A 12,171-nucleotide genomic window follows, 5' to 3' on the forward strand; every position below is an offset into this window, starting at 1 on the left:
CATGGTAAAAGAAATATAGCTATTTCAGAAAATGGGAAAATATAATGTGTGCATTTACACAGAATCTGTTCCTAATCATATTTACTCAGAAGTAAGTCCCACTTATTCCTCAATTGTATACGGTTTGATTGCAGCCATAATGGGTCAATTGTGTTGGACAACAACAGTACAGACCACATAATCACTCTCAAAATGGAGACATATATGTTGGTAGCTTGGGGTCTGGAATGGAATCTTTGGGTGAAGAGGGAGTAAAACTAGTAGCCAAGTATTCTTATCATGATATTAATGTAGTCCTGTTAAGTCATTCTTTCCTTGGGTTTCTAGATTGCTTGCCTTAAACACTCTGAAGTAGTGTCGTTGATTGCACTGGGATTATTCTACAAGATCTTAGCGTTTTGTGTGCACGACACTGCCTTTATGAAAGCAATGCTGGTATGTCTATGAAGGAGCAACAGCCGCTGCTTGAAAAAAAAAAACTCCTTTATAAGGCCTCTTGGCCCCTTACATGAAAGGGGTGATTGAAGATGCTCTTATTTTATATATAACAGTGTCTCGTGAATCAAAATAAAACCCCACAGGTATGTTCAGGTTTTTCAAACGCCTCATTCAGCAAATGGAACCATGTCCTCAGTACTGAAGAAGAAATAGCTACTGTGGTCCATGCTTAGCCTGAAGTCACAAGCTGTCACTCAGATAGGAATAGAAATCTGCTCCTCTCCTCCTGTTCTGTGGTCTCATATTTTACCAGAAGAGGTCTGGGGTTTAGGGAGGGACTCAACTGAACTACCCAACAGTTTACAGACTAATGTATAGATGTGGTTTTGTACTCATGTAGTTTACCAGGTGTTTACAGGAACTATTAGTTCTTTTTCTATTTTGGACCATTTACAGTTTACTACCAGAGCATCAGCACTGACCATTCTCTGAGATCAATTTCTTGTCTGCAGAGAGGAGTTAGCTCTGACATATTCTGACGTATCGGACATCAACAAATGTGTGTTAACAGTAGGGATGTGCCATTAGGGTTGTTTTGTTCTTTGTGTTTTGTTTTGTGGACTCCAGCTCCCTGAATTGCTCAGAAATTCCCCCAGGCAGAATTCTGGGAGTTCCAGTTATCACACACAGACACCTCCATTTTGCTCACTTGGATGATTTATTGATTCCTGCTAAAATATGGATTAATATTTACTTTGGTTGATATGAAAGATGTATTTCTGCTCATTAATCTGATGGTTCATTCACCATAGTATGTCATCTCCTGATACCTGTTACTGAATGGGCCCTAATTGTTTTTTACATACTGATATTTTATTTCAGATAAGACACTCTCTTTTCCCCCCATTCTTTTTATTTCAGTCATTCCTGTGGGACACTGCCTGTTGCCCTGGTTTCTTCAGTAAGGCAGTTAAGGAAAAATCTCTGCGTTTATTCAAAGCTGGATGTCCTAAAGAAATACAAAATCCTTTAAGGACTTTGCAATAAAATCCTTCTAAGAAAACGGCATAGTAATGTCGTTATGAAATCACAAGTCAATTCCAGGCATGTTTTTATTTTTCTGTAATATATAAATATACATGTACAAGCCATAGCACGCAAATCAATATGTTGTGAATATTGATTTCATTTCCATAGGGATTTTCAAAGCTACAAAGCAGGACTTGGTTGTTGTTGTTTTTCAACAGCTACTCTGTTTGGGATTTTGTTGATCAGTATATCAAGAGAAGCTGGATTAGATTGTGGATTAGATAAAGATGTGAAAACTGGTGGAAGAAAAACCAATAATTTAAGATATGCAGATGATGCCATATTGTGCCATCAAGTCAATTCTGACTTATGGTGACCCTTTTCAGGGTTTTCTAGGAAGAGAATACTCAGAAGTGGTTTACCATTCCCTTCTTCCAGGGTTATCCTGGGACTCTGCAGCTTGTTCAAGGCCACACAGCCTGGTTCTTCTAGGATGCATAGTGGGAAATTGAACTCGAAACCTCTGACTCTACAGCCAGAAAATTAAACCACTGGGCCAGCTACTGGCTTGCTTTGATAAAGGACCCACTTGTTCATCTTTCTGGTAGTCCCGGGTATCCACAAAGCTCTCCTCCAGCACCACGTTTCAAACGAATCAATTTTTCCCCATCAGCTTTCTTTACTGTCCATCTATCACACCCATGCATGGTGATCAGAAATACAAGAGTGTGGGTGTGTTTTGATCTCCAGTGACACATCCTTACACTTGATGATCTTTTTAGTTCCTTCATGGTTGCCCTTCCATGTCTGTCTTCTGATTTCTTGGCTGCAGTTAAACATATAATGCATATTAAACATACAATGGTTAATAGCAGGTAACAGGTAGATATTCAGTGTAAGAGTTCATTGAAATATAAAGGACAATGGACAAAACTTTTGTGCATAATTTTTGCCAGAATAGGAGAAGTGACCTCAGCATAGTGGCAGATCACTGCTAATTAGAGTCCCTGCTGAGATTCCTCATGAAATTCCACACTGTACACTAGTTGGTTGGCATTGTGCACAACCCTGAATCCAAGCAGAGTCTCTTTAATTAAGTCCTTGCTTGGTTTCTGAGTCACACACAAAGCCACCCAAGTCACATGCAAAAATGACTCCTGTGAAGAACTGTAGCAAGGACTCTAATTGGCAATGGTCTGCTGCTGTGCAGATGTGATCTCTCTTATGCTGGTGTAAATTATGCAAGGCGATCAGGGTCAATGCAAATCGCTGGTTTCTATGTTCTATGATTTCTGTGATACAGCATCTGTGTAATACTTATAAAGAAAACATGTTTAAAACAGGCACTAAGGCACTGTTAGTTTAATTGTACGTTAGTGTGGAGTAGCTGAAATCCTGTTGGAACTGTTCTGCCTGCAGAAGGGTGATGACATCACCAGCAGGGGAAAATTTTTCTTAACTGAAATCCTTTTCATTAAGTGGCTGCTGTGAAACAGGAAGAGGGCGTCCTTTATTATGGAAAATCTCTACCAATAATGTAATTGTGCCACAGCCATTCTTGACAATAAAATGCTTCCTCTTTCCATCCTGCAACACCCACAGCTTACACACAATGAAAGGGATTCTTCTCAAGTAAGAAAACCCGTGGGAGTGAAGGGAGAAGTCTTTTGCTACCAAAATTCTCCCCCTGCTGGTGACATCATGACCCTCCTGCAGGCAATGTTATGCCAACAGGATTTAAGCCAATGTGTAATTTGCTCCTATAACAGTAGTTCATTGTAGAAAGTATTATTCAAAAATAATCCTCATAACATCTGGGGGGGAAATGAGCTCCCCACTCTCTGAAGCAAAATGACCAATTCATCCTTTTAAATAATTTAGTTAAGGATTTCCTGGGATCCTTTAATTCTATCCGCTCATGATTAGGCTTTAAAGATTCTAATTCAGTTACAACGGCCAAAGGGAGAAAAAACGTTCACATTACAAGAACCAGAAACCATCTGGATAAACTAATAAAAGGCTAATAAACTCATAAAATAGAAAGGCTGTCTTTATTGGGTTCTTTCAGGAAATAGTTTGGGATATACAATTATTTATCACGTTCATTCACGACCAAAATGGGACAATGCTCTTTGGAAAGAATATTCATTTGGAACCAAGGACAAATTAGTTAGAAAGAAGAAGAATAAATTCCTTGATGGCTAGGAAGAGAGAGTAACCAGATATACCTGGCACTGTTTTCTAAAGACTAGATCATAAGAAAAAATCCATTTCTACACAGGGATCCAGCAGCAACAGCAAAATGGATTTGAAGTGAAATTGAGATGTCAAATTGAAGAACTGGGAGTTATCTGCTCATGCCAATTCATGTGCACTCTTTGAACCTTCAGTGTCCTGTTCTTTGAACCAAAGTTAAAGAAGGGCCCATTTTAGGGGGTGGATACATCATCACTATTCCTGTGATCTAAGAAATCTCATTATCACCCAGTGCAGTAGCTTTATGAGATAAGGTTGTATAAATCCCATGTAGCACCTCCCAGATCAATCAGAAGAAAGCTGGGGTCCACCATGCATGCATGGAACAAGGACTATGCCCCTATGGGATGCTTGGACATTTGCAGTAAGATGTGTGTGTTTATTATTTAAATATTTTCTAAATTGCTTGTCTGCCTGAAAGGGAAGCCATCTTAAAAAAAATCAAATACTAGAATAAAACTGTTTTTAAAAACAGAATAAAACTGTTTAAAATCAGTCTAAGCAAAACTGTCTTTACAGACCACTTAAAGCAAGGAAAATGCTGGACCAGTCTTTCTTGTGGAAGGAGTTCCATAGCAAGGGTGCAGGTCCTGATCCATGCCATGACGATGGCTCCCATCAACCTGCCAGTGGTGGGAGATATAGAAAAAGATCATAAATAATGGGAGTTTCATATGGGAACAGGTGGTCATTCAGATATCCTGGCCTCCAAGCTTTCTGCAGCTTTGTAGAGAAAGCAGCACATTTAACTGTGCTAAGACACAAACTGAGTATAGTTGGTATATTACTATCTAATACAGTCATGGAACTAAATCTAACGTAAAGTTCCAGCAAGGTTAAACCCAGTAGATCATTGGCTGAAGGGTAAATCGACATTTATGTATGTTCCATCACATCAATGGTCAGAATAAGCAACTGGCTTTAAGACTCCCTTTCACCCTTCTGAGCAGCCAACAGGAAGTTGATTTCTGGATTTTCTCATTAAAACTACCATAAATTCAGTTCTTGCAGTTTTATTTTCAAAGAAACTCATCACTATTTGAGATACCCAGTGTGGCATAGTAGATAGAGTAAGGGGCGAGGGCTCAGGAGACCTGGGTTTGAATCCGCATTCAGCCATGGAAACTAACTGAGGATGAACTGGCAAAACCAGTCCTCAAATATCTCACTTACTTTGAAAGCCCTGTTAGGATTGCTATAGGTCAGTTCCAGTATGAAGACATCTATGTTGCTGTAATTGTTATTGGTACGTACTTAGATCCTGTTGGTAAACTGTTGCATTAATAATTGTGTTCACCTTATGATAAATCCAGAAAAAAATAGGTAAATCTTTACTGATTCCCTCCAGTGACCGATTAGGATATGGCACCTTGCAGAGTGAAGTAGCCAATAGAAAAGTCCAATTGCTGTTATAAAACAGCTCTGTTAATTAATGCAGGCCTCAGCAGGGCAACTGGCAGATCTCCTGAAGGCCAAACTAGGTCTTTTGTTTTCGGCCAGGTGGAGAGAGCTTGCAAACTGACCACCTTTGCTCTCCTTTGTTCCATGTATAATCTAAAGCTGTTTTGCTTTCCTGGCAGTGCAGGTGTCATGGCCATCACACCACACTGTGGTCTTTTTGCTTGCACTGCAAGTTTTATACTATCTTTGGTTGATGAAGAGATCTGTCAAACTCAGAAGGTCATAATGTGTGATCCTGCAGTTACTCCCAACCCAACTCAAAGGCCTCAATAGAAATAGCTGGCAGCCCCTAATACAGATTATTTTCTTCTCACTTTTTCTTTTTTGTTCAACAGAAAACAGCCAAACTTGAAGTTTGGCCCTTTCTGGGTTTGGAATTTGCCTCCCAAATACTGTGATTGGGACGCTAAAATCCTCTAAAAGAAGTTAAACAACCCAAATCCTACTCATAGGTCCGATTTTGCTCCTTAACCTGGAACCGAACCTGACCTGGAGAGTGTGTATGCGGAGGGGGGGGAAGGGGATACAGGATATCCAGCTAGCCCTGAAGAATTTGAAATCTTCCTAAGAGAAGGGTCTGCATGCAGGTGCGACGACAGGAGAGGCCGTCTCTGCCATCGTCCATGACGTGAGAGAGGAGCCCATAAGAGAAGGCCACCGTCTCTCTCTTTCTCTCTCTCTCTTCCCCCCCTCCCCGCCCCACTTCTAGGGACACTCTCCGCTTGGCTGTTTGTTTAGTCAACAGCGCCACCTACAGCTTCCAGGCCGGTACTGGTCTACTTGCCACCCGTCGCTTGTTTCAGCTCAGCTAACAAAGCAGGAGAGCACCTTCGGGACGCGACCGCGGGAGATCTCTTCCCATTTCTCGGAGATCTGACGCTGGGTCGCTGGAGCGGCGGAAGAGAGCCGCCTCCTCAAGCCGACAAACTGGTCGCCCGCGCTTTTTTTGCGGAGCGCAGATCTCGTCCCGTAGCTCCTTCACATGACGGTTTTGGACTTCAACTCCCAGAATCCCCCAGAACAGCCACTGGCTGGGGGGATCCTGGGAGTTGTAGTCCAAAGCCTATCTTTCCTGAGCTTTGATTTCCGTTCCTTCCTCGACCTCTCTCGGAAACGTTTGCCTCTCCTTTCAGCAGCACCGCTTTTATTTGCGACCCTAAAGCAGCCCTGGCCTCTCCCGCGTTTTTCCCCGAGGGTGTGTTTCTTTCCGTTTGGCCATCAAAGGCGGCTCTGTTGATGAAATAGGAACCCGCTTCCTCTCCAACGAAAGCCGCTGGCTCAAGGCGGGAATCAATGGCCCTTATATATATGCTGCGCCTCCGGTATATAAATAAATACCTCCTATTTGTTTGGCAGGGAGGGCGCGATGGGAGTTTCCCGCCGTCTCTCGCTCGCTCGCTCTCTTTCTCGCTGTCTCTGGAGAAAGAGCGTGTGCCCAGATCTCACAAAGTAGCCCTTTTTGCGGACGCCGCCTCGCCCTTCCCCTCCAGGTCTTCGCGAGGAGACAAGCACACGAGAACGCCACCCTCACCATTTATTCCCTTGTCCCCAGCCCAGAGTTCATTCTGGAGAGGACGCTTCTTGTGCCTTTAGCAGCTCCTATAGAATACGACTCCCGTTGTATGTAATGTACCATCAACGTGATTCTGATTTATGATGACCCTAATCGGATTCTCCAGGTATGTGTGGTATTTAAGGAGTGGTTTTACTGCTTCAGCCACCCCCATAAGTCTCTGTGGCAGAAACCAGGCCTTCTGAGAGTGTGACCAGAGGGCTGGAAAGGTGGGTGCCTGATCACACTGGAAAGGTAAAGGTTCCCCTTGACAGTTTTTGTCCAGTCGTGTCCGACTCTAGGGGGCGGTGCTCATCCCCGTTTCCAAGCCATAGAGCCAGCGTTTTGTCCGAAGACAATCTTCCGTGGTCACGTGGCCAGTGCGACTTAGACACTGAACGCTGTTACCTTCCCACCGAGGTGGTCCCTATTAATCTACTCACATTTTTACATGCTTTTGAACTGCTAGGTTGGCAGGAGCTGGGACAAGTGACGGGCGCTCACTCTGTCACGTGGATTCAATCTTACAGCTGCAGATCTATAGACCTTACAGCACAGAGGTTTCTGCAGTTTAACCCGTAGTGCCCCCATCTCCCAATCACACTGCAAAGGGATGCTTTAATGGGAGTGATGTCCCTTGAAGTGACCTTTCTGTTTGCCCGACAATCACTCCAAGCCAGCCCCCAAAAGTGGCCCTAACAACTGGGCCAGAATGGTCTGACATGGGCAGGGATCTGGATTAGGCCGAGGTGCATTTCACCCACTTTGTGTGATAGCCGGGAAATGGCTATGAGCAGACACATACATTCAACATGCATGCACAGACATCCGGTTGCTCACAGTTCTTTCATAAGTCGGCTCAAAGCCTGATCTTGTTTGTATTTATGGGGCTTTGGACCCTAGACTGGCAGGGTTACATCCATTCAAAGGCAAAGAGAGTGCTTGCAGGTTCGTGACCTATTTACTGTGGAAAAAAAGTTCACAACATAATTTATTTCCAACTCACAGTCTGGTGAATGGATCCTTTTCCCAAGGAAATAGCCACACAGCACAATCCTATAGACACTCAATGGGTGCTGAGAAGATGACTTTAGTCCTGGGAGTACAGTGCTGCCATGAGATAATGCGGCTTCCTAGGAATGAGTACAAAAAGCAGATATAACCCACCAAAGTCAAAGTATATAGTACATGGGATTACTGTGTGTGTTGATTAATTGGGAAGGTTTAATCAGAAGGGAGCAACTGAAATATAGATCTATTTATATTCCTGAAGTTGTTGAAGGCTCCAGTATACAACAGGGACTGTGAAAGAAAATATGTAAGTCAGTCTTTAACAATGATTGACAGGTTAATTTCTTTGTTGAATTGACAGCATTTTACATTTCTCTTAATAGTCTAAATGGTATTATTTAAGAAGAGGTATTAACATATTAAAAGTATTACCATTATCACTGTTAACATTATTTTTAAAGAATATGTGCATGCTATTTAAAAAAACCCGAGTTACAGAAAGCCTAAATACATTACGATAAATTGGGATGTATCTTTAGCTTTCATAACTATCATTGTTTAGTGTCAGATATAACTTGAGTATTGCAGTAATTGAGAAGACATGAATTCATGAACAAGACAGGTTGTTGTGGTCAAGTGTGGTGCAATCCATGTCAGGTCCTCTGAACATCTGAGTTTAAAAAACATTCTTTAAAGTAACAAGAAGTTTGACCTTGTCTCTCAACTTTACTCTTTTCACCTCCTCCCCACTCTGCAGGATGATGATGCAATATTTTTATTACAAGGCCTTCACTAGGATTGTTACTAGGCAAGGTATATGTATGCATGAACATTCCATGCAGATGTTAAATAATGATTATTACTTTTTACCGTTACTAATCCTTATTATTATTATTTATGAAATGTGAATGTTGTGGGATAAAAATGTGCTTGAGAAGGATACTTAAGGGTCACCGAGACTGGCATATAGCTTGCTACTTGGATTCCTTTTGCTGCAGTTGGGTTAGAATCAACTATAGTGTTCACATATGGTTTGACATAGAGTGATCCATCCCACCCCTATTTATAGCTGTCCCACTCTTTTTTGGCATAGCACTAAGGCTACAGCTTTCCCCTTCATGAATTGCTGCCTTCTCATGGCAAAGGGGCTTGAGTAATTCAGAGAAGCTATGGGCTATGCCGTGCAGGGACACCCAAGACAGACAGGTCATAGTGGAGAGTTCTGACTAAGCGCAATCCACCTGGAGCAGGAACTGGCAAGCCACTCCAGTATCTTTGCCAAGAATACCCCATGAACAGAAACAAAAGGCTAAAAGATATGATGCTGGAAGATGGGCCCCTCAGGTCGGAAGGTGTCCAACATTCTACTGAGGAAGAGCGGAGGACAAGTACAAGTAGCTCCAGAGCTAATGAAGTGGTTGGGCCAAAGCCAAAAGGACACTCAGCTGCGGACGTGCCTGGAAGTGAAAGGAAAGTCCGATGCTGCAAAGAAAAATACTGCACCTGGAACCTGGAATATAAGATCTATGAACCTTAGTAAACTGGAGGTGGTCAAACAGGAGATGGCAAGAATAAACATTGACCTGCTGGGCATCAGTGAACTAAAATGGATGGGAATTGGCAAATTCAGACGATTATCATATCTACTATTGTGGGCAAGAATCCTGTAGAAGAAATGGAGTAGCCCTGATAGTCAACAAAATAATGGGAAAAGCTGTACTGGGATACAATCTCAAAAATACTAGAATGATTTCAATACGAATCCAAGGCAGACCTTTCAACATTACAGTAATCCGAGTTTATGCACCAACCACTGATGCTGAAGAGGCTAATAATGACCAATTCTATGAAGACTTACAATACCTTCTAGAACTGACATCAAAGAAAAATGTTCTTCCCATTCTAGAGGACAGGAATGCTAACGTAGGGAGTCAAGAGATAAAAGGAACAACAAGTAAGTTTGGCCTTGGAATTCAAAACGAAGCATAGCAAAGGCTAATAGAGAACAAACTGGTCATCACACTCTTTTCCAACAACACAAGAGGCGACTCTACACATGGACATCACCAGATAAGCAATACCGAAATGAGATTGATTATGTGCAGCCAAAGATGGAGAAGCTCTTTACAGTCAGCAAAAACAAGACCTGGAGCTGACTGTGCTTCTGCTCATCAGCTACTTGTAGCAAAATTCAAGTTTACATTGAAGAAAGGAGGAAAAACTACTGGGCTAGTCCAGTATAATCTAAACCAAATCCCTTAATGAATACACAATGAAAGTGAAGAACAGATTTAAGGAACTAGATTTCGTGGACAGAATGCCTGAAGAACTATGGATGGAGGCTCATAACATTGTACAGGAGACAGCAACAAAACATCCCAAAGAAAAGGAAATGCAAGAAAGCAAACTGGCTGTCCAACAAGGCCTTACAAATAGCAGAGAAAAGAAGGGAAACAAAATGCAAGGGAGATAGGGAAAGTTACAGAAAATTGAATGTAGACTTCCAAAAAATAGCAAGGAGAAACAAGAGGGCCTTCTTAAATGAACAATGCAAACAAATAGAGGAAAATAATAGAATGGGGGAAACTAGAGATCTGTTCAAGAAAGTTGGAGATATTAAAGGAACATTTTGTGCAAAGATGGACATGATAAAGGACAAAAATGGGAGGGACCAAACAGAAGCAGAAGACATCAAGAAGAGGTGGCAAGAATACCCCGAGGAATTATATCAGAAAGATCTGGATGTCCCGGACAACCCAGAAAGTGTGGTTGCTGACTTGGAGCCACACATCCTGGAGAATGAAGTCAAGTGGGCCTTAGAAAGCCTGGCTAACAACAAGGCCAGTGGATGTGGTGGCATTCAAGTTGAACTATTTAAAATATGGCTAGTCCTTAAATAAATGGGAGTGCCTTACATCTATCTCCTGAGAAATCTATACGTGGGACAGCAAGCAACAGTTGGAACTGGATATGGAATAACTGATTGGTTCAAAATTGGAAAAGGAGTACGACAAGGCTGTATATTGTCTCCCTGCTTATTTTACATATATGCAGAATACATCATGTGAAAGGCTGGACTAGAGGAATCCCAAGCCTGAATTAAGATTGCTGGAAGAAATATCAACAGCCTCAGATATGCACATGATACCACTCTGATGGCAGAAAGTGAGGAGGAATTAAAGAACCTCTTACTGAGAGTGAAAGAGGAGAGTGCAAAAATGGTCTGAAGGTCAACATAAAAAAAAAACGAAGATCATGGCCACTGGTCCCACCACCTCCTGAAAAACAGAAGGGGAAGATATGGGAAGACAGTGATAAATTTTACTTTCTTGGGCTCCATGATCACTGCAGATGGTGACAGCAGCCATGAAATTAAAAGACACCTGCTTCTTGAGAGGAAAGCAATGACAAATCTAGACAGCATCTTAAAAAGCAGAGACATTATTTATTTATTTATTTATTTATTTATTTGATTTGTATCCCGCCCATCTGGTAGGTCAATACCACTCTGAGCGGCTAACATAAAAATATACAATTATAATAGCATAAATCCAAAAATATCAAATATCAATTAACAAAACATAATGAATCATAAATAATAAATAGAAAAAGAAGAGAAAAGTAAATTAAATTAAATTAGATGCTGGCAGGAGGGAAGGCCTTGACATAAAGCCATGTTTTTAATTGAGTTTTAAATGTACCCAGCGAAGGGGCCGCGCGAATCTCAGGAGGGAGATTGTTCCAAAGGCGAGGAGCCACCGCCGAGAAGGCCCGGTTTCTTCTCTCTCCGGGCCTCCCTCGGCGTCAGGCCCCTCAGCCTCACCTCCTGGCTCGCGCGGGTGGTTCGGGTAGAACTTGGTGGGTGAAGGCGTTCCGCCAAGTATCGAGGTCCCAAACCGTTTAGGGCCTTATAAGTGAGCATTAAAACTTTGAAGTTGATACGGAAACAAATGGGCAGCCAATGCAGTCTAGCCAGAATGGGAGAGATGTGATGGTATTTTCTCCCTCCGGTGAGAAGTCTGGCTGCTGCGTTCTGCACCATCTGAAGTTTCCGTATCAGCCTCAAAGGTAGCCCCACGTAGAGCGCGTTGCAGTGATCTAATCTTGAGATTACGAGTGCGTGTACTAAGGTAGTGAGGGCCCCCGTGTCGAGATAGGGCCGCAGCCGGGCAATCCGCCAGAGGTGGAAGTAGGCGGAGCGGACGACCGACGTCACCTGTGTTTCCATGGTGAGCGTCGGGTCCAAGTGTATGCCCAAGCTGCGGACCCCGCTCACCGGGGCCAAGGTCGCCCCCCCAAAGGAGAGAGGGCCAACCAGGCCACCAACCACGGGGGGCCCCACCCTCAGGAGTTCCGTCTTGTCCGGGTTCAGCCGCAGACCATTTTCCTGCATCCATTCCAGTATAGTCTCCAGGCAGCGCTGG

General features: G+C 42.8%; 1 long non-coding RNA gene across 1 annotated transcript; it reads right to left on the reverse strand.

Annotated features, from left to right (window-relative positions):
• Positions 1-1,532: 1,532 nt before the first annotated feature.
• On the reverse strand, positions 1,533-10,988 carry LOC140704956 (uncharacterized). Its single transcript, XR_012084491.2, has 3 exons — positions 5,940-10,988; positions 4,245-4,346; positions 1,533-2,293 (listed from the first exon to the last, which is right to left on the reverse strand). It is a non-coding gene; the product is annotated as an uncharacterized LOC140704956 (long non-coding RNA).
• Between the last annotated feature and the right edge of the window lie 1,183 nt (positions 10,989-12,171).

The sequence above is a fragment of the Pogona vitticeps genome, chromosome 2 (genome assembly GCF_051106095.1).
Source record: "Pogona vitticeps strain Pit_001003342236 chromosome 2, PviZW2.1, whole genome shotgun sequence".
In the NCBI taxonomy this organism is placed as follows: Eukaryota; Metazoa; Chordata; class Lepidosauria; order Squamata; family Agamidae; genus Pogona; species Pogona vitticeps.